Below are 23,201 nucleotides of genomic sequence, written 5' to 3' on the forward strand. Positions count from 1 at the left end.
ATGCAATAAGATATGGGGCAGTATTTAATGTGGTTAAATATTTCAAGATTACATGTCCACAATTGCTTAATAAAGCAACTTGATTTGTCACTAAATTCTATATTAAAAATTGCTTTAAAATGTACTATTTGGTACTCTTTTTTTCAAACTTTCCTCAGGGGGAGAGCCCCCGAAAGCCCACATTTTGTCAATCTGCCTTACTCTCTAGGCTCGCTTGCTACTTTAAACTCCTACGCAACTTTTACACCCTACCATTTTCAAATGTTACCAGCCACCACTGACCAATGGAAATCCAAATAGGAACAGGAAGCACCAACAGGGATGAAGATACACCAATAGGAGCAAAGATACACTAACAGGAGCGCAGACACACCAGCAGGAGCGAGGAGTGTTGCAACGCAAGGAGATGAAAGATTCAGCCCCTTATATACCTAGAGGCAGGAATTGATGCAACAGGAAATTCACCCCATCTTGGATAGGGAAGTAGTAGTGAAGACGATAAGAAAAGTCACCATCTTAGAATGGTGCAAGAAAACCATTCCCAGGGCATTCAAAGAACAAGGCTGCAGAATCGTGGAAAAATGACCTGTAGGGAAATGGCCCAGAGCACGAGAATGGTTTCTAGAAAGTACATGATACTTGCCCCCAGGCGTGAGGTATGAGGATTGGGGCCAACACAGAGCATTGTGCACTGAGCCACGTGTCCAAAACTAGAACCGCAGTGTACCCAAGACTCTACAGAGAGGGGGGCGTGGCTACATCACGGACAGTGATGGCCGCGTAGAGAAAGAGCTCTGCTGAATTCTTGAATCTTCCCTGCAAATCTGACACATTTATCTGATCCCTGTGTGTGGTGAAGGCATCGGAGGTTATCAGCGAACCAGCGACTTCAGTACCCGGTGTCGGGGGGGGGCCCTCTGAGGCGCAGCACTGCCCGTTCCATTGCTTGGCCTGTGAGGCGTTCACGGCAGGGACCTGCCACAGTGGAAGGGGTGGAGCAGTGGCGCACTCACGACGGCATCTGGTTGACGCGAGCCCGCTGCTGGAAGCCTGTGTTGATGCTCTTACTCGGAGCCATCGGAACGGCGCCTGGGGAACCCGGCCACACTGGTGTACCAGCGCGAGAGGCAGGGTACTGCCATAAACGGTGGGAGATACCGGGGTCCGCTCAGGCATTGAGACATCCGCTCACACGCAGAGGGGGAGACCGACAGCCCGTGGAAGCACCGGGATCCAGAGTGATCTTCTCCAGGGAAGGGCCTGCACGCTGCGGAGGCGCCCTGACCCTGCAGCACTATCGGAAATATCCTCTCCGGAGCCCCTAATGGAGGTGAGTGCGGAGGCAGCCAGAAGGACGACAACATCACAGGCCCGGTGCCGCACTCACAGTGGGGACAGCTGGGCTGACACGTCGCTGCAAGGACACATCCTGTGATTGCCTGAGAAGTCCTTCCCTGGTGCCAGCATTTGGCAGGGCTGTACGGACCGTGTCTTGCCTGTAAGCCGCTTCGTGGGTCTGATTGTGTGGCACTACCCAGGCAGTCCAGAGCGGTGCACTGAGGCTGGGGCCTGACCATTTATAGTGACTTGAAGCGTTGGCTGAGGTTGGGCATACAAGCAGAGTGGGAGACACCGTACCCACGCCTGGCGACTCCCCTGACCAGAGTGTTGGGACCAGTTGGACATTGTGGACGGCAACTCAGATACCCGGATAGTAGGCAGGGGCCTAGCACTCCAACATCCTATGCGGGCGACCTGCCCACGCTGCTGCTCTGCTGGACTGCTGACGGGGTCTGAAGATCCAAAGAACAGCGAGGGGTGGCCACGGTGGGTGTGGTGAAAGTGACACCTGTGGGGGGCACCGCTGGGATCTCAGCGGAGGTGGGGAGAGTGCCTGGGACTTACCTGAAAGTTGCTACATCATACCCTCTGGCCCCGGGGCCGGTGACCGGGCCTTGTGGCACCACTACCAGAGACAGGTGACTCAGTGTGTGGACAAGCTGGAAATAACAAACTTGTCAAAAATCAGCGAGAAAGTAAAACAAATGGAGATTGTCACTTCTAGCCTCCAGGGGGACACTGTGCAACTGCAGCAGGATGTCAAGCAACTCCAGGAGTTTCGGAAACACGCCGAAGAAAAACTCGACGACTACGAAGGCCGCACAAGGAGGAATAACATCCGCATAATCGGGGTTCCCGAGAGGGCGGAGGGGCCAGTAGGGGACCTCTTTGTAGAGGACCTTGTTCTCAACCATTTACAGCCCAAGGGCCTCTCCAAGTTTTTGTGGTGAAAAGAGCGAATTGAGTGCCGGGCGGTCGGCCGCGGTCGGGTACACCACCGTGCCCTATCCTGGCTAGGTTGCTTAATTTTAGGGACAGAGATGTCATACTCCAAACTGCCAGAGTGGCTCCTCCTCTCCGCTATCAGAATGCAGAGATCTCCCTCTTTCCAGACTTGACCCTGTACGTGCAAAAACCACAGAGGTTATTCCGTGAGGTGACACAGGAACTACGCGACAGAGGGGTGAAATATGCCATGCTTTCCCTGCCAAGTTGAGAGTGGAGGCAGAGGGTAAGGCGTGGTTTTTCGAACCTCCTGAGGAGGCGGCGGACTGGCTGGAGGGCCGGAGAGGTGTGAAGGAACATAATGTCCGCTGACTGTTGTTCAGGACTGTGTCTCTCGCTCGTCTACTACTGGGAGGCGAGAGTCTCCAGACGGGCCGGTCTGGTCGAACTATATGTATACCATGCCTGGGGGTGTGTGGAGAGGTGCTTCTACCCGTGCAAAGGTTTAGCTGAGGCACATGTTATCCGTTAGTGCCTTGTTTATAGTGTGTCTTTCCTCACCGGGGGAGCACGGGTGACTGATTACAAGGGGATCAAGGTAGCGGAGCCTTTACCCCCACAGTTTACTTCTTTTAGTTGAATGCTTGGGCGACAGGAACTCTGCATGGTTGGTTCGCTGGGCGGTTTGGGGCCCAGAGTGCAGGGGTGCAGGGAGGGGGGTTCTTGGGTTGGGAGGATGTTGTTTTTTTTTGGTTTAGAGAGGACGGCATTGAGCTTGAACAGACAGGGTAGAAAATGACTGACCCACAGGTATGCAACAGCCCACACATTGGGATAAGAACCTTAGGCTTTTAAGCTGGAATGTTAATGGTCTGGGAGAGAAAGTGAAGCGTTGTATTGTCATTAAAAGGCACTCCCCGGACATAGTGCTCCACCAAGAGTCATACCTTGTGGGCAATTCCTACCAGGCCATGAACAGTTGGGGGTACAAATTGATGGCGCCCTCGGGGTTCACTTCAGGCTCCAGGGGTGTAGGCATCATGCTCAAGAAGTCTTTTCCACTATCAATACAGCACACATGGACGGACGACCTCGGCAGATATGCAGCGATCTCCGGGCGGTGGGAGGGCAAAACACTCACATTGATGACAGTTTATGTTCCTCCGGGCCTACCTTTAAAGACTTGGGGGCAATACTTTTGTCACTCCCAGAGGGTCACCTCATAACTCAGTTGTATTAATCAATCAATCAATCAATCAATCAAACATTTGTAGAGTGCACTACATACCCGTGAGGGTCTCAAGGCACTGTATCAGGGACAGAAGACCGCCATCCTCCATGCGACACCGGCCCCTCGCAACGATGGCTCCCAGATTTATTCAGCGCGATGGGCCTAGCGGATGTTTGGAGGTCATTTCACCCCACTACTCGCCAGTACACTTTCCACTCCGGGGCACATAATAGTCTCTCCCGCCTAGACTACCTTTTTGTGCCGATTCCCCAGATCGGCTGCGTTCGGGAGGTGCGACACTTAGCGAGGGGTATATCGGATCACTCCCCCATATGGGCTGAATTGGTCTTGAATGAAAGGTGGGTGGGCAAGGTCGCACCCATCAACCCCTGGTATTTGCGCAATCCGACGGTTAGAGGGGCTCTCCTTCAAGTCATAGACCGCTACTACTCCGAAAATGTGGGGTCGGTCGCGTCAGACCAGACTCTCTGGAAGGCCTTTAAGACGGTGCACAGAGGTCAGGATCTCTCACTTATAGCAGGTGTCCGGAAAGAAAAGGCAAAGGACCTGGTCCAAGTGGAAACAGATATCCTCCGGCTAGAGGAGAAGTGGGACAGAGAGGTTACAGATGAGACGCAACATGAGTTCAAGCTCAAATGAGAGGAATACAGGTCCATCGCCACAGACATGGTTAAAATGCTAGGGAGAGAAAAGGAGGGCAGGATCTACGATCTGGGTGACAAAGCCGGCAAGCTGCTTGCCTAGCTTGATAGGAGAGACCTGGCGAACCGCTTGGTTCCTGAGCTTGTAGGCGAACAGGGGGAGGTCATAACTGACCCGCAGGCGACTGCCAATGAGTTCGCCGACCATTACCACCGGGTATACTGTTCTAGCACTGACTTGCCGGAAGAGGACTCGGAAACATTGCTCGCAGACATATAAATTCCTGCTCTGTCGGCTGACGAGCGGGAGTCCCTGGACGGCACCCCTACGAATGATGAGATCGTGCAGGCGATAAGAAACCTGCAATTTGGTAAGGCGTCAGGTCCAAACGGTTTACCGATAGAACTTTACAAACCAAAACCTGACTCCATTGCCCCCCAACTATGTGCATTGTTCGAGGAAAGCAGGGACAAGGGGAGACTTCGCACGATCAGCGGGTAGCTACCCTGGTGACCATCTATAAGGAAGGTAAACCAAGGGACAGGTGCTCCTCGTATAGTCCCATCTCTCTATTAAAAGCGGAACCCAGGATCTTGGCCAAACTGTTGGCGACCAGATTAACCCCAGTTCTCAGTAAGCTGGTACACCCTGATCAATCGGGCTTTATGCCCCATCGCAACACAACTCTGAATTTGAGACGGCTCCACAGGGTGCTGGGCAGGACCGACATGATCCAGGCACCGGCGGTGGTGGTGTCTTTGAATGCTACAATGGCATTCAACACCATCGAATGGGCTTATCTCTTTGCTGTCCTGGACCCAAATTCATTGGGTGGGTGCGGCTGTTATACAGTGAGCCCTTGGCTCAAGTATTAGCTAACAACAAAAAGTCGGAAGTGTTCGAGCTAAGCCGCGGGACTCGTCAGGGTTGCCCTCTGTCCCCACTGCTGTTCGCGCTCTCCCTCGAGCCGCTTGCTGCGTGGATCCGTCGAGACCCGACAATCCGGGGCCTTAAGTGGGCAGACACATGGGAAGATCGTATCTCCCTCTATGCGACGACATTCTGCTATACCTTGCCTCCCCGAGAATTTCGCTCCTTAACGCCATTAATATATTTACAAACTTCGGGAAGAACTCTGGTTATAGGATTAACTGGGCCAAGTCAGTAATCCCCTACAGGGAACTATCCGATCCAGGTGGCACAAGACGGCTTCCGGTATCCGGGAGCTTACATTTCAGCAAACCCAAAGACTGGACATGCACGGACTCTGCTGCCCCCTCTCCAGCGATTGAAACAAGATGTCTCACACTGGAGGATGCTCCCGCTGTCGCTGTTGGGATGGGCAGCACTTTTTAAAATGATGGCTTTGCCCCATTTTTTGTATGTCCTACAAAACCATCCAGATCCAGTCCCAGCACGTTACTTTAAGGACATCGAAAACCTCCAGCGAGAGCTGCTCAGGGAGGGCAGACCTCGTATAGCCTTACAGAAGCTGGTGCGATCATGGTATGATGAAGGAATTGCTCTCCCTGATATAAAAAAATATTGCTGGGCTGCTCACCTGGCTGCAATGAATCACTGCACATATCGGTGCGATGACCCGGGGTATAGAATGGATAAATGGCTAACTTACCGGGGGTGATTTTAATAGGGCTCTCTACTCCTATATTAAAAGGTTCCTTCTCACCGGGCCTACCCAACATGCGGTACACGTCTGGAAGGCGGTGAACAAAAGCTCTGGGTGGGGCCAGAGGTTCACACTGGCCACACCATTGTGGGACGCTGAACAGCTGGGAACTCTGCGGACCTCCTAGGGGTTTGGAAATTGGGATCTCAAGGATAGGAGATCTGTGGCAGAAGGGGATGGTGGTGCCCTTTGCCACACTGCAGAAAGAATACGAATTAGCCGATTCTGAATATTTCCGTTATCTGCAGGTGCGGCATGCACCACTATCAAACTTGCCCAAAGGGGAATCTCCCCCAAAGTCGTTGCCACTGGAGGACAGGTTGTTGGATGTCTAACTGCCCACGAAAGCGATCTCCATCACATACAAAAAACTAATAAACAACACCCCCAATCCACTCATTCAGTCCAGGGGCGGTGGGAGAGAGACGGGTTAGAACTTAACGAGGAGGAATGGCAGGAGGCATTGGCATCCCCTAGAGAGGTTGCTATCTCTTCCAGACTCCGCCTGGTCCAATTGAAAATTCTACATAGGATCTACGTGTCTGGGGCCAAGCTCGTTAGCATGGGCTAGAGCTTCTGATGGGTTGTGTAGGAGGCAATGTGGACAGGAGGGTACTTTTATGCACATAATATGGGAATGCACAATTATCCAACGATACTGGTAGGGAATAAATGAATGTATAAATGAGGTTTTCGAGGGGGGACTCCAGCCTGAAGCCAAACGATGTCTGTTAAACGTCTGGGAGCCTACGGATTTCAACAATAGGGGGAAAACCTGGGTTACACTAGGCCAGATGGTGGCCAAGAGGAATATTGCCTGACTATGGGAGTCTGGTTAGTCGCCTACACTGTCTTCCTGGAAGTCAGACATGAACTGGTGCATGCTTAGGGAGAAAACAGTGTATGTCGCACGAGGTTGCCCCAAAAAGTGGACAGCAATCTGGGAAAAATGGAATGTGTACAGGGGGAATATCTGTGTTCCACCCACCGCACCTCTGGAGGAAACCCTTACCCCATGAGTTCCTATTTCCCTGCCCAGTCGGGTCGACTTAACCCTTGTACTAATGTATATGTAAACTTGAGATATTATCTGTCTTCTGTAACAATAAATACCGTTTTCTCTTTGGTTAATAAAAAGAATTTAAAAAAGAAAGACTCTACAGAGATAATAGTGGGCTGTTGCATAGATCAGGGGCGTGCCCCAGAGGATGGGGGAGGTGCAGCGGCGTAACAAAAATGCCGACTTTCTCAAAACAGAATTTTCAGAATTGTCACTTAAAATCGAATTTTACCATTAAAGAGGGTTATAAATTACAATTCCTTAAACACCAAAAATGACATTTCCACCTGTTCCTAAACATAAGATCTACCAAATCCCTAAAAACCTGTGAGGAGTTCTTCTTTACAGCCAAAAATAACTCCTGAGGAAACAAACTTAATTCCGCCTCACACTTCCCACCTCCTCCTGCCGGGACACATCTCTCGTCTCATCCCCCCTAGGCAGCACCCAAAAACCAAGCTCACTGGTTCAACTTCAAGTTATATGACGACCACTCCATCTCAAAAATTCTATCCTCCTTAAAACCGAATAACCACTTTAATGACCCACTCCCCTCCAACTGCTTGGCAGCGACCTCCACATTCATAATTTCCATTTGGACAACAATAATCAACGCATCCCTTCTACAAGGGTCCATACCTGACTCTCTAAAAACCGGTCAAGTCATCCCCATCTTAAAAAAATCCACTCTGAATCCTGCTATTCCAGACAGCTTCAGACCAATATCCAATATTCTTCTTCTTGCAAAAGTGCTGGAGAAATGTGTGCAACTTCAACTGAGCCAACTCATCGCTAATTTCAACATGTTAGACGAATTTCAATCTGGTTTCAGGCCTGGGCACAGCACGGAAACCTCCATTCTCCACATTGTAGACGACGCAATTCAAGCCCTTGACCAAGGCAAAACATGTTGCTTAATCCTACTGGATTTATCTTCGGCATTCGACACAGTCAACCACGAGAAACTACTTGAACGCCTCGAACACAGGATAGGAATAGGAGGAACCGTCATCAAATGGTTTGGTTCCTTCCTCCGGAACCGCTCCCAGAGATTCTTAGTCAACAGTAATCTATCTGCTCTTTCCCCGATAATAATCTGTGTCCCACAAGGCTCAACTCTGTCCCCTACCCTCTTCAATCACTACCTCGAACTGTTAGCTGAAATACTCCGCACTGCCAACATCTCCTGCCACATGTACACCGATGATACTCAGATCAACGTCAAAACCTCATCTCTAGAGGAGATTAAGTGTTTGAATGAGGCTCTGAAGTTGACTCTTCAATGGCTCGCCAACAACCAGCTCAAACTGAATGCACAAAAAACAGAGTTCCTTCTCATCTCTCTCCCTAAAAGCACTACTGACATCCCGGAATGGACTAACTCTATCACAGCACTTAACTGTTCACCGACCATAGTGGAATCTGACAAATCTCTCGGCATAACCCTGGAGAGCAACCTGAATATGCGTGACTACATCAACTCGATGGCCAAAACTGCCAGGTTCACCTGAGCTATTTGAGGAAACTAAAACCTTTCCTTGAAGCTGCGACCCTCAAAACCGCAGTCAAGGCATTGGTTATCTCCAGAATTGAATACGGTTGCTCAACCCTATCTGGCTTACCCAAGATCTCCACGGCCCCCCTAAAAGCTTGCCTCAACGCCGCAGCAAGACTCTTAACAGGCTCAGAAAAATTTGACCACATCTCACCGCACTGAACTGCCTTCCTTTTGAAGCCAGAATCCAACTCAAACTGGCCTGTATCACGCACAAAGCACTATACACGAATTGTCCTGCATATCTCGGCCAGAAAATCTTGCTATCTGGGGGAGTCAGAAACTCCCGGTCTGCCAGAGACCTTGTGCTCCAACCACCTCGCTTCCGTAAGGAAAAAGCGTATAATCATGCCTTGTCTGGGGTTACACCAAGAATCTGGAACTTGCTGCTGTCCTCCATCAGAAGAATACCTTCTCTGTCAATCTTTAAAAAGGAGGCTAAAACTTTCCTAAGGAGCAAGTTCCTCCCATAACTTTCATCACGCGCTCTGCGGCATTGCTTTTGTTCTTCTGCAAAATTCTTGTCTGCTTGGTTGCTCCTATTCTTTCTACTGATTAATTACTCTCTCAAAAGTAACTGCTGGGTCTCTCTGCATATTGCTGACATATCCACCCTCAAATGTAATTGCTGGTTTTCTCTGCATATTGCTGACATGGCACTCCTCTGATTATTGTATATACCCTATTTATGCCAGAATTTAGTCACTTCCTTCCATCCCTATCCATGTTTATTGCCTATGTCAACCTTGTATACAACGTATTATCCCTGTAAAGCACTCTGATACCCTAACAGGTCACGTTTGTGGTCTATAAAATCTTAAATAAATAAAATAATAAATAAGATATCACTTATTAAATGTAATAATGTTACCCAGTGTTATTATGTAGGAGAGGTAGACTTCACAGTAGTAAAAAACGAATTTGGGAGTTTTTCACTGTCAGGACATGTAAAACTTAAAAGTACATGTTCATTCTTTTTAATACAATGCACTCTGGGCTGTTTAGGGGTGACATATGTATTCAAAAGAAAGGTCTAGGATTGGGAAAAGGGTTATTTTGCAAAGTTAAATTGGCAGTTGAAAACTGCAACTGCACACAAGCTGCAATAGCAGGACTGAGATTGTAGATTGAACACAATATTTGGTGATAGTCTTTCCGCAAAACTTCAGAACAGTTCAAAACATCTTCTGATCCATATATGAGGAGGGAGACACAATGTGAAAATACTGTACACTTCATCAGCCCAGCAAACGGGTTTCGTCCTGTCAAGGACTTCATAAGGGACGTAAATAAAAAAAATACATGAAAACCTTTACACAAAGATATTCACAAAAATATAGAATATACCCCTAGTGATCTTTCTAAGCCTCATGTTGTGATGTGTAAGTGTGACAGTGAAGCGATGTTTCTGTGTGTTTTATACTAAAGAAATGTGTGTGTACGGCACTGAGTGATGTATAAGTGTGGCAGTGAAGTGATGTGTCTGAGTGTTTTAACTCAGCTGATGTCCATGTGTACCTGAAATGTGGCCACCCTAAAAGGGCCTCCACCTACAAAGGTGAGACCCTAGGAGGAGTCCCCATGCCAGGCGCACTAGGCGCGTCATGTCCGGAGTCTGAATGCACAAAAAACAGAGTTCCTTCTCATCTCTCTCCCTAAAAGCACTACTGACATCCCGGAATGGACTAACTCTATCACAGCACTTAACTGTTCACCGACCATAGTGGAATCTGACAAATCTCTCGGCATAACCCTGGACAGCAACCTGAATATGCGTGACTACATCAACTCGATGGCCAAAACTGCCAGGTTCACCTGAGCTATTTGAGGAAACTAAAACCTTTCCTTGAAGCTGCGACCCTCAAAACCGCAGTTAAGGCATTAGCTATCTCCAGAATTGAATACGGTTGCTCAACCCTATCTGGCTTACCCAAGATCTCCACGGCCCCCCTAAAAGCTTGCCTCAACGCCGCAGCAAGACTCTTAACAGGCTCAGAAAAATTTGACCACATCTCACCGCACTGAACTGCCTTCCTTTTGAAGCCAGAATCCAACTCAAACTGGCCTGTATCACGCACAAAGCTGGTTGGTGTCCTGCGCATGGGACAGGCAGATTTGGGACTCCCATCCCCGGGGAGGGTCGGGCAGTGCTCTCTCTAGGTGCAGCTGCTGCTTGGGAGACCTTTGGGGTGCAGCTCACTGAAGGCACCATGGGTCTGTGAGTGGCGTGCTCAGTGTGAGGCGAAGCCGACGCAAGCTGGTTTCTCTCTCAGCGCAAGGTGTGTACATCGCGCAAGGCTTGTAGTTTGCATGTGCTTTCCTGTACTTAAGGGTGCCAGGGTGTTCAGACTGACTGTGTATATTTGTGATACTCTGCTCCATCTGAGCTAAGTCAGGCTCATACCATACCGGGCACTTTGCCTCCCAAGGTATCATATGTATGTTAATGTCACACACATGCACACTCCAAGCTCGGAAATGTCTCACAAAAGAAGCCTTAAACCTTGGTCTTCTTAGTGTTTCTCGTTGGTCAAAGGGGTATAATTACTGATATCGGTATGGCTCCCTCATCTTCATTGTTTGATTTTGCTCGCAAGAAAGTATCATTCATAGACTTTTACATGTCACTCATAGTTGCACCGAAATTATGAAAATGTTACACATAGCAATTTGAGACCTTGGCAGCTATTGATGGGGGCGCCTAGCTCTATGTTGACTATGCAACAAAGCTATAATGGTGGCTTATTTATCGTATGCAACTAATAAGCATTGACTAAGCCAATGGATGGGCTTGTTGTAGGTATAGTGCTAGAAAATGTCAGGCATAGTCTTGATGTCACTCACAGATGCACTGGATTTATGCAAATGTCATACATAGCAATCTGCAACAATGGCAGCTATGGATGGGGCCGAACTAGCATGCACGTTCAGAATCCTCAAACTAGGCGTTTTCCAAGATAGGCAACCTGATTATGGAGCACTGAGCCTGGCCAGCGCACTATTTTGCTGTCTGCGTGCTGTGACTCAGTCCAAAGTTGGATTTGCCGGTGCTCCATGAAATGAACCTGGTTCTCCTTGCGGACAAAGAGTAGGTACGAGCATATAAAGATAATCAATATTTCTGGTCATTTAGCTATTAACTGCCCAGTTTTGTGAGCAAATAACCTGAAGGTAATTTTGGAAAGTGAGGCTGCTGAGTTGCTCAAGCATTGTCTGCCTCGTTTCAGGGCCAGTGATTGTTACTTTTCAAGGTTGAGGCTCAATTTCTTAGTTACGTTTTGTAGTGCTTGGATAGGTTGCCAATATTCATATGGCACAGCGCTAAAGCAGTAGATTTGTGGAATGTTGGAATGGGAGGTAACTTACAAGAAACGCATTATAGATCTGGGCGTCCTCGCTACAGGCTGGTTGTGTGCCTTGTTTACCAGTTTTGGGCTTTTGATCATCAGGGTTGTTGACACCTGCATGGTGGGGCACGCAGTTCAGGGGTACCGAGCTACGTGGTGCCGGTGAGAACTGCCAGGTCGAGGATAGATGCAGCTTCCTCCATGACCTTCCAGTTCACTGGGTAAGGACAGTTTGCTGAAAGCACCATATTTCAATAAAATAGCTAGCCCAGTGTGGGGTGGATGCCGGCACGAGCCAATTTTGTCTCCAATGCGAGGATTGTGCACCGCCATTCCGTTTGCAAAATGGCTGCCACTTTCTGGTTTCGGCACCTGGCATGTGCGCAGGTGACATGTCTGGCTGTTGCGGAAGTGCGGAGGGACTCCGGTGGTCTCTACGATTCCCTGATAAACTGCTTCTAGAGGTTTCATTTGGGTTCCGCTGAGTTTTACACACATTTACCTGCTTCATGGGGCAGTACAGGATCTCAGTTGATTCATGATGTGATGTTGCTTATTGGTAATGGTTTCATTTGCGGTTCAACTTGCTTTTGAGTGAATTGAGACATTTTATTCAATGGTCAACACATTAAGAGGGAAAGACCCACCATTTAAGAATGAAGCATTCTCAATACGCTATGCAACGAAGCTTAAATTGGGGCTTAATTTACCTTATCCAACTAAACAAGCGTTGTCTAAGCCAATGGTAGTGACGTATTGCAGGTGTATTGTGGTTTTTCAGTATATAGCTGGAAGCAATGACAGAAGCCGCAAAATGCCAGCCGGCGGCACACTAAGCTTATACAAAACGCTAGCGTATGGGTCACCCACACACACATGCATTGACCATGCATGCAGGAGGTGCCGACCCAGCATCCGTCAGTGCAGATGACGGATGGGTTTGCAGCCTATAACCACATGGTGATCCACCCTTGCCTTGGTTTAGGCGAGGTGGCACACCGAGCGGCCTTGTAAGGCATGAGATAGTGTAAATTCACGCCATGTCTACATGTTTATTGGCTAGCGCAGCACTTGGTCATCAGCCTGTACCCCGTACTGGGGATCATCCAGGTAAGGGGGCACATTAGGGCTTAGTCACCCCAGAATGATATGCACAAACTGGCACACGGTGCGCTAGGGTTTGTATCACACAGAACTGGGGGTATCTCATTGGACACACTTTCTGCCTGTGCATTGTGCTTTGGCCGGTTTGTTTAATATTGGCATAGGGAAGAGAAATGTGCGGTACCTAATTGCCCACAACAAGGCACATTAAGGTGGGCGCAAACCGGGTGGTTACCCATGAAATGTTTAATAATAAATGCTTTGGGGCACTTGCAGCAGTGAGGGAGCTTCCTGAGTGCCTAGGACTTGAAGGTAAGTGGCACTCCCCTCCCCCAGGCCCACAGGGCTTACAGCAGAATGACCACGGGCTCGAGCAGGTCAGAGGGGGATTTTGGCGCAGTGCTTGTAGAATGTCACGTACCATAAAGGCATGATACTACTGAAGGGCAAGTTACTACTGAAGTTGTCCCAAAGTTGGGGGGTCAAACTGGGTTGGAGCAGTAAGTTAAAGCCAAAACACAAATAGGCTACAATGTATTAAGGAACATTTGGCACTCCCAGTATTCAAGAAAGGGCAGGTATTGATACATATTGTTCCCCTCCTGTTCCCACTGCCTTGTCTGCTTCCTGGTATACTAGCAGAAGTTCGGGACGTCAAGACTTCACCTAGGCCTAATTTGATGGGCAAATCCACAGGTTTCACATTTACTAACGTGTGAAATTTTCAGCCGCCAGTGCATAGTTTTATTCATAGGCACTAACTTCACCGAAGTCAAAACCTCAACCATACAAAATGCTGATCTCTCTCCAGGAAGATAATTAATCACACGAGTTATTTTGACATTTTTGTTAGGCCTGGTAATTGCTGGAGGAAAGAAACGCTGCAGCAGGTGCTTCAAAAGCTTAATAAACTTTCAAACACGGCGCCCCCAGGAAGCCAGCACCCGGTGCGGTGGCACCGGTCGCACCGTCCTAAAGCCGGCCCTGTTGAAAGTCTCAAGGCAAGCTATGATGAGACCAGCTCTGTGTTCGGCCAAGAAAACAACAGAAGGGTTTTGTCTGAAGCGACACACTCTGTTGCCCTCCTCCCTCTGTCACCCTCTTCCCTCTGTCGCCCTCCCTCTGTCACCCTCCCTCTGTCACCCTCCCTCTGTCCCCCTCTCTGTCTCCCTCTCTGTCTCTCCCTCTGTCTCCCTCCCTCTGTCTCTCTCCCTCTGTCTCCCTCCCTCTCCCTCTGTCTCTCTCCCTCTGTCTCCCTCTTCCTCCCTCTCCCGCCGTACGTCTCCCTGCCTCCGTCTCCCTGCCTCCGTCTCCCTCCCTCTGTCTCCCTCCCTCCCTGTCTCTCTCCCTCCCTGTCTCCCTCTGTCTCCCTCCCTCCATCTCCCTCCATCTGTCTCCCTCCGTCTCCCTCCTTACCTCCCTGTCTCCCTCCATCTCCCTCCCTCTCCCTCTGTCTCCCTTTGTCTCCCTTTGTCTCCCTCCGTCTCCCTCCCTCCCTGTCTCCTTCCGTCTCCCTCCTTCCTCTCTCTCCCTCCCTCTCCCTCCTTCCGTCCCCCTCCATCTCTCTCCCTCTGTCTCCCTCCCTCCGTCTCTCTCTGTGTGTCTCCCTCCCTCTATCTCTCCCTGTCTCTCTCCCTCCCTCTGTCTCCCTCTCTCTCCCTCTGTCTCCCTCTCTCCGTCACCCTCTGTCATCTCACCCGTGTGTGTGTCAGCCCTCAGCCTGGGCTGAGACAGCTTCCCAGCGCGCACACACAGCCGCCCTGAGACAGCTTCCCAGCACTCACACACAGCCGCACCCGAGTACTTCACAGGTCTTTATAAGACCATTTACATGTTAATAAAGCTTTGTTGGATTTCACCTCTTAGGCCCCTGCATCTCCACTTTGACAATCACTGGAATCCCCCGGCCCCCACAGAGCAGAGTCTCAGAGTCCGGGCTGCTGCAACCGGCAGTGTTTACACTATTTAATTTAACACATGTAGGATGTCTGCAAGGTCCGCGGGCCGCCGAGGAATGCTTGCCGGGCCGCTGGCGGCCCGTGGGCCGTATTATGAGTAACCCTGGACTAGAGGGTGGTGGGGGCCCCGGGCGGGGGGAGGAGGGGGCGGGGAATGAGGGGGAGAGACGTAGTGCCAGTAATTCGCTTTAGGCAGAAATGGCATACGATTAAACTGTTGGCTGAGAGGAGTTTAAACACATGAACTCGGGGACAAGGGTAAAGGATATGGCGTAAGGGCTGGAGCAGTAATTTTTTAAGCTGGGGAGCCGGGTTTGAGTCTCCACACAGGAGACAAATAGTTCAAAGATGTGAGAACCACAACTAAAAAAAGAAAACATACAGCTGACAGCAACGGTTCTAACAGGACAAGATTACATTTAAAAACACGCTGTAATGCGTACAGCCAGATCTAATAAAAAGAAGTTCCAACCCCCCTGTGCAGCAAAGCAAATTAAAGAAGTTCCACCTATCAAAGCGACAAGCTGCAGATAAGACTGAGTACTTGGGCTACAGAGCCAGTGACAAGAGAAGAACACAGGAAAAGAACACTTACAACCAATAGAAAGGAGGAAAAGAAAATTGTCAAGCACACAGACCAATAAGAAGGGAAGATAGTCCCTTTTAAGATATATATTGAAACCAATAGATTTCACAAGCACAGCACAAGCGCTGTGTAGATGAAACTTAAAAACTAGGGTATAAATTATTTTATATATTGATGTTTTCTTATTTTTTTTCTTTAGATCACACTAGAGAGTGACTGATCGCTTTTAAATATACAAGAACTAGCCTATTCCGGATCACTACATGCCCAAGTGCAAAGTGTGTAGTTTGAGTTAACATGTTTATTCGCTTCACACCATGAATAGGTAGTATGGGGCATTATTAGCTTATTAGTTACAAGTACAGTGACTAAAGATTTGAATATAAATAAAGCTGAAATTAAGAAATCGTTTTTTAGTTTCAATAAGTTTTGGATATGTTCAGGAAATATTAAATGCTTGGTCTTATGCAGTAGGTGCAAATAATGAACATTAATGTCTTGAGTAAATATATTTGTGAGGAACATTCCTGATAGAGGGATTTGATTATGTTGGGTACAGTAGAAAAGCAATATGCATGGAGGCAATGTATATGATGTGATTATGTGGTTAACGGGTGTGGGGAAGCTTTAGTGAGTCTTATATAAATGTATGTATTACTATGGTGTTTAAATAATGTATAAAGATAAAAACATTGTGGAATCACTCAAGGCATATCGTATTTTTTTTAAATATCTTTGTGAAAATGTTTGTATGTATTTTTTTAATTTACAGCCCTGATGAAGTACTTGACAGGGCGAAACCTGTGCTTGGCTGCCTAAAAGTGCACAGGATTGAAAATAAATAAATAAAGATGTTCTTTTTGAAAAAGCAAATTTTGTCTCCCTCCTCATATATGGATCAGAAGAAGAAAATTATGTTTTGAACTGTTCTGAATTGTTACGGAAAGACTATCACTAGATATTAAGTGTTCCCACCACAATATAAGGTTTAGTGTATAACTAGGGTTTTCCGAGCAGTGGAACTGCAAGAGGTGGAGCACTTTTGTCAGACATTACTTGAACTAGAACCAATGCAGTTGTCCAAAGGCCACACTGCACATTTCTTTTGTGTTTGTATCGGGACTCAATCAATCAACAACATTTGTAGAGCGCATTATATACCCGTGAGGGTCTCAAGGCGCTGGGGGGCGCTACTGATCGAAGAGCCAGGTCTTGAGTAGCCTCCTGAAGGTCAGCAGGTCTTGGGTCTGTCGTAGGTTCAGTGGGAGGGTGTTCCAGGTCTTGGCGGCGAGGTGGGACTGAGATTGTTTAAAGGGCCACTTAAGTAGGTAGCACAATAAGGGCTGAAGGCCCACTGATAGCATTTCATTTATTGGCCCTGGGTAAACGGTATACCATTTTACTATGGGGACTTCTAAGTAAATTAAATATGCCATTCAGCCAATTTAAGCCAATTCTACCAAGTTTTAGGGAGTGAGCACACACACTTTAGCCTCGGTTAGCAGTGGTAAATTACACAATCCTAAGGCCAACAAAAACGAATTCAGCAAAACAGGACGGGTGAAGGCAAGAGATTTGGTGGAAGACTTCCCCAAAGCTGACAAGTCTACCAATAGTCATATGCCCCTTTTAGCCTGAAAGTTAATGTTTGGTGACTCCATTTGGTTATGTGCCCCCTTCATCAGGGCAGCCCACTTAGAGTAGCACATTTGCTGTCCAATATCAATGCATCCTCAAGAATTATGTTTCATAGTTATTTACAGCTATAGTGTTTTCAATTTTTCCCATGATTTCAAAAATTGTCTCCAACTTATGTCAATTTCTACTTTAATTGTGCTGACGTCCAATGCAATTCGATATACTGGTTTAATGACATGCTGTGTCATAACTTCTAGAAACTACAACCATTGCATGTCATCACTACGTTTCTAGAGGTGGCAACTCTGACCACAAGTGGGAAGAAGAGGCGCATTAAATTATTATTTTTTTTAATTATGGGCAAACAACAAAACTCCTCTAGTCTGTTCAACTATTGCTTGTTTGAACCAGATTACTCGAAACAGCATCAAAGAACCAACTTATGGTCACAGGACTACTTCGAAATGCAATTCCTATTGTTTCCAGAACACATTATTAGCCGCTATGGAGGGCCCTTCATCAAGGGTGTCAGACAGCGACACTCCACGGACCTGGCAGCATCAGTTTATGATGCTTTATAACTAGCTGATGAGTTTTTCAAAGGCTGATACTCTTACTGTGAGTTGGTATTAACCAAGATAGCTAGTATTCACTTAAGATCTGTGGCTTTTGATTAGCAGATTATTAAAAATAATTAAAAAAATAATTTAAAAAAATAAAAATTGGTGTACAGTTTTCTCTGTGAGGAAAGAATGTGTATATTTATTATGTAGGTCATACATTTAAACAATTTTTGTAATTTGTTTTGTAAAATGCAAGTTCTTACCTACATTTGGTTATTAAGGATGTCCGATTCTAGGAGGTAAAGTGTTTTACTTATGCCGTTACTGAAAATGGTGAAAGTCTTAAAATTTGTTATCAAATGATCGTTAATATGGTTATCACTGTCATGGATTTGGAAGTATCTACCTGCTTTTTCAGGTCCTCCTTCCATGATCCTTTCCTTATGAAGAACAGGAAAAGCTATTTGTTGCTGCTTATAAGGAGAACGAAGGGTCGTCTTGCGTGATGCCTTGATTCTGTAGTGTTCAGGGACATTGCTAGATGTATTTCACTCAGACATGCTTGTCATTTTTCAATTCAAATCCATTGACTGAAAGGAAAAAAAGTGGGTCACACCTCTAATAATTATGCCTAATATAGCTTTGATTTAAATGTTAATATGAAAACATTGCATATAATGTATGCTAGTTGATATCAATTTTAGGTTTTGAAGTTCCCTATTATGAGAACAGTGTACATAAACTCATTCACTATTTGAGAAAGAACAATAGAATCTTCAAGTGTTCAGCATCTACGAGGCATTATTTTAAAACTGGGGTATAGTGGAACATTTAAAACTCAACGGCCCTTATTATATGTTAGGTTGAATAGGGCGAAGTGCTACTCACAGGTGGTAAATAGTCCCGCAAGCAGTGGAGTGCGATAGGTCACGCCGTTTGTGTTGATTTTTTGCACCAGGTGTTTGTCCCGCGCTGGAAAATCAGCACGAATGGCACCATGTGCAGCGCAAGAGGGCACTGCTTCTTTCTGCCGCTCGAGTAGATTTTCTACTCAAGCGGCAGCTTCCTTGGGGCGAATGGATGGTTTCTCAATGAGAGCGGTCGCGACCATCTGCGACCGCTCGTGTTGAGAAATCTCGCTGGGAGTTAATCTAGCATTGCATTTTCCTTCTTTGCGCTAACCAACTTAGTGTTGGCGAGCACAAGCAAGCAAAAAACATTGCGGAGCAGAGTTTTTCGGAACTCCGTGTGCTCTGTGGAGTGTTGAAAACTCCGCAAACTCCACGAACAGAGCGGAGTTCACTGTCCAGGCTTAGTATTTACCAAGTGTAAAAAATGCACCCTGTCTGACTTTTTAACTTGCAAATGCGGCATAACTTGCAGAATTGTCATTTAGCACACTGATTTTCACATGTTTTGCCTTTTTTTCAGGACTTTTCGCCTGATAAATTTCAGTAGGTTTTGACCAGGGGTAAATAGAAAGAATGTGATAATTATTGCACAACTCGTAATTTCAATCCCTGTGGAAACAAGAGTTTTCATAGGATCATACTTTATCTCTAAATGAGGGTCATAGTCTCAAATGAACTGGCAAAATATGCTTCAATAGTGTCAAGTAATTTATAATGAACTGTTACATCCATGGGTCATGTGAGGAGACGGTAGCGCATTCTTGATTCTTGTGCCTGTGAATTCTCCTCCCTCTTCTAGCCAGATTTGGCATCTTCATGGCCACTTGAAGGGTTGTTCCAAAGGTATTGTGAAGTGTAGGAGGCAGTTGACAGAGTGCCAAGTTATGAGGAAAATCAAGCATGGGGTTCTTCTTTCTTCACCTGCTTTTCAGGAAAACATAATTCTTCTGGAAAAGTAGGAATAACTACACTCATGTCAATGCCTATGAAAGATGGTCTCCTCTACAGTGTTTGCTGCTGGAATTTCCAAATCTAACCTTTTATCCTGTAATATACTTTCTAGCCAAAATCAGATATCATGAGGCTTCAACTAGAGAAGGGAGCGTTGCATTTTTCTTTTGTAGTTTTCATTGCCCATTGAGTACTTTTTTCTCCCAAATTTTAGCTGTCCTTTGGGATTCTTACTTCGGGAGGACCTTACGCTGGGCTATTTCTCAGCCCTGAATGCAGAGTGATTTTGTACCTTGCTTTCCAACCTCTACAACTACAATCAAAGACTATCAATGTCGGCAAGGTTTTTTTCCTACCCTTTGTGACTTTTTTCATCCTAACTGGGACCCTCGGAAGGAAACACTTAACACCTTTCATGTATGTACTTACTATACAGAATGGCACTGTGGTCACTTGAAAGAATCATCCTGACTTCAGGCAATCAAGAAGAAAACACGAGAGGCCTTCACTGCAGGGTACTTAGTATGAACAGAAATTCCATTTAAAATTACATTCAGGTCATAATAAATTAGTAGAAAAAGTAAATGAAGAGCCACCTTGGAGTTTCACTTTTGGAAAATATATTTCTTAGTTGTGTTGTTCCTGCTACTGCATAAGCTTATCCAGTACTTCACAGTCATCAACAGTTTCCAGATGCAGTAGTAACATGATGCCCCAAAACATGTGAATGCCCTTCAGATAATTTTTTTCTCACATTGGAGCCCTTAATGCAGTAAGGGAAAATATTTGTATAGCAGTAGGATTTTGTTAATCTGAAATACTGAAGTAAATGGCCGTCACAAAATTTGACAATGGCAGTAGCACAGTCAAAGGCATGGCAGATGGTGGATATTTCAGGGTCATGGGATTGGTGGAGTGGTGTACTGCTCGTGATTGTGACAGTAGTAGTCAATTAGTTAATGAGCCTTGATGCTTAGTAAGTCTTTAGTAATTCTTTATTTTCCAAAAAGAGGTTGACAGCCAACGCGTTTCGTTCATGAAATTAACTTCTTCAGGGCATGTGTAAGTATTCTTGGTAGATCAGAGCAGTGAGATGGAAAGTATTCCGCGCTGGGGGCCGCCTTGGTAAGGGCCTGTATGCACATAATCTGGAAGGCGGGCTAAAAATCAAGCTGTCCGCTTTTGTTGTGAGTGTGGTGCCTCTCTGTTGGTCTGGAGATATAGGTAACTGGGAGGAGGTGGTGAAAGCGAAACGTGCAAGAGTGCACGTCTCTGGATGGGCGGCAGGGGAGAACCACTAGGTGGGGTAGTGGCGCTGCGAAAACGTGATGAATCCAGTGCTCTGGGTGTGTGGAGGCCCTGGGGGCAGAGTCAGCACTGGTAGAAAATGTGAGGGTCATGTGTCTGGCACATTGCATCAACCTGATTGTGCAGGGCTTTCTAAAAAAAAGACACAGTCAGCAACAGGGACGTTGCTAGATGTCAGCAACATACTGGCCACCTGCAGAAGAATCTGCACTAATTTTAATAATTCTTTTAAAGCCCAGAAGCAGTTGAGGATTATTCAGTGAGCTAATAGAGTACCGGTTAAGGCCCTCATGCAGGAGGTGCCAACACAGAATGCAACCTACTACATGCTGCAATGTCTGTGCAGTACAGAGGGATCACTGACTATCCTTCAAAGAGGAGGAGATGCAACTGGGAAAAGCATGACAATGGGGGTAAACATATGGGGGCTAGTGAAGAACCTGACACAAATGCTACTTCCTTTTGAAGTTTTCACACAGGAAGTCATCAAGGAGGATAGTACAATGAGCCAAGCAATCCCATTGTTGCATCTGCAACAGGACCAGTTGAAGAAGTGGCTGCAAATTGAGAATGTGTCCTTCAAAGAGTACATACATCCCACAATACTTCATCCACGGTACAGAAAAAAAACTGGACACTTCTATTCCTTTTTCAGAAGGAGCTGTTTCACTTTACAATACTTGGACTGTCATTCAAACGAGAGACCCCGAGGAAGAACGGCTGGAATTTAGAGTGCCGGGCAGAAGTTCTGTAATGCAGCATCCAAGGTCCCTGAGAGGGCAGTACTGTTGTCTCACAGCCAACACTATCAACACCAGCCACAGAAGAATCCGACCTAACCTCTGCAATGGCTTGGTTTCAAGTGGCAGGGTTTACGTCAAGTGCAAAGGCGAAAACAACCGAGGTCAAGCAAGAGGCTGCACCAATGGCCATTCAGAGGATGGTCCAAGACTATCTGGATGACCAAAAGAGGTCATCCAGAAGAACCCATTGGTCTATTGGTATGGGAAGCCACACTGGCGCCACACACGTGTGAGACAACATACAATGCCGTCTCTCACAAAGTCTCACAAATCATCCGTAAAAACTGGAAAATACTGAAGACAGGCAACCTTGACTGGGAACCCCCTCTCCTCTCCAACAAGAGAGCAAGATCCATTAAAGATGCCATAGTCTCCACCCGACCAACACCACATGAGAGGCCATCCAACACTATCCTGAATGCCTGGAGGCCCCCAGGCGTTGTGGGCCATTTTCCCTGTGGCAACTGTAGCGTGTGCCACATCACCGAAACCACCAAAAGCCTCAGTCTGGAACCAGGAAAGACATGACAATTGAGACAACACACGAATTGCAATATTGAACATGTGATTTACCACATCAGATGTCCCTGCAACCTCACCTATATTGGCATGACCAACCGCAAGATAACAACAAGAATCTGCGAACATCGCAGCACCATAAGGTGTGAGAAAAACACCACCCGCATGACGAACCACTTCCTCGAAGTAGGCCACACAACTAAAGACATGCGTTGGGTCATCATTGAAGCATTGGACCCCAACCTACCAAACATTCAGAGCCGCCTCCTGGAAAAGGAGCAAAGATGGATCTACCACCTGTCCAGTCATAAAACAGGCCTCAACGATAACATCCCTTGGAAAAGCCTCAGGGGAAACTAAAAAATCCTTGAAATACTCTACCCCCTCATGGTCTACCCTTTAAGCGCAAACCTTGACTTGAGCCCCCACTGAGACCATCACTCCGGCTGGGCCCCTACCACGAGCAGTGACTAGGCAGCTTCCACTGCCACGTGTACTCTCCAAAGTATAGTGCACACACCCTAGTCAGGGTCCTCTCCCCCTCAAAGTGGCACTTCCATCCACAGTACTTTAACACATCCAGTGACACCCCAGGACTCCGGTTGCACATATCCCGGTACCGGGACACACACATACACCTAGTGTGCTTTGATGCCTCATGTACAAGGCCTTATGTCAGAGATCTCAACCTTGCACTAGGCCCTGTTGCCAGCTATTTTATCCTTGCACAGGGCTGAGTTACCCATCTTCATCTTGGGACCACTGCGCACTCAAATTAGTGCACGTATATTCCTTCGGGCGCATCCTTAGTGCATGCGGACCACCAATATCGGACCATTCCATCATGGCCGATTTCTTCCTCATAATGCAAAAGCCCAATCGCGCATGCGCACGCATACGCAGTATCTACCAGCCCATTCTGCTTCCGGACACGGCACGGCGTATGCGCACGCATGCACCACTCCTCCCTGCAGCTCCACGAGTATACTGGCATGTAATTGAAAGAGCTTAGCGGCATATAAGCAGAGTTT

At 47.0% G+C, this 23,201-nt stretch overlaps 1 protein-coding gene across 9 annotated transcripts in view; it reads right to left on the minus strand.

Annotated features, from left to right (window-relative positions):
* Window positions 1–23,201, minus strand: part of ACOT11 (acyl-CoA thioesterase 11) — a 749,239-nt gene that overhangs the window by 476,453 nt on the left and 249,585 nt on the right. For 4 of the 9 annotated variants that reach the window (XM_085602549.1, XM_085602545.1, XM_085602558.1 and 1 more), the window contains exon 2: window positions 18,085–18,268. The exons of the other annotated variants lie outside the window; for them this stretch is intronic. The gene's annotated coding sequence lies outside the window, so the exon portion shown is untranslated. The remainder of the gene's footprint in view (window positions 1–18,084; window positions 18,269–23,201) is intronic. 9 annotated transcript variants of the gene reach the window in all.

Source organism: Triturus cristatus, chromosome 4_2 (assembly GCF_964204655.1).
Source record: "Triturus cristatus chromosome 4_2, aTriCri1.1, whole genome shotgun sequence".
Lineage (NCBI taxonomy): Eukaryota > Metazoa > Chordata > Amphibia > Caudata > Salamandridae > Triturus > Triturus cristatus.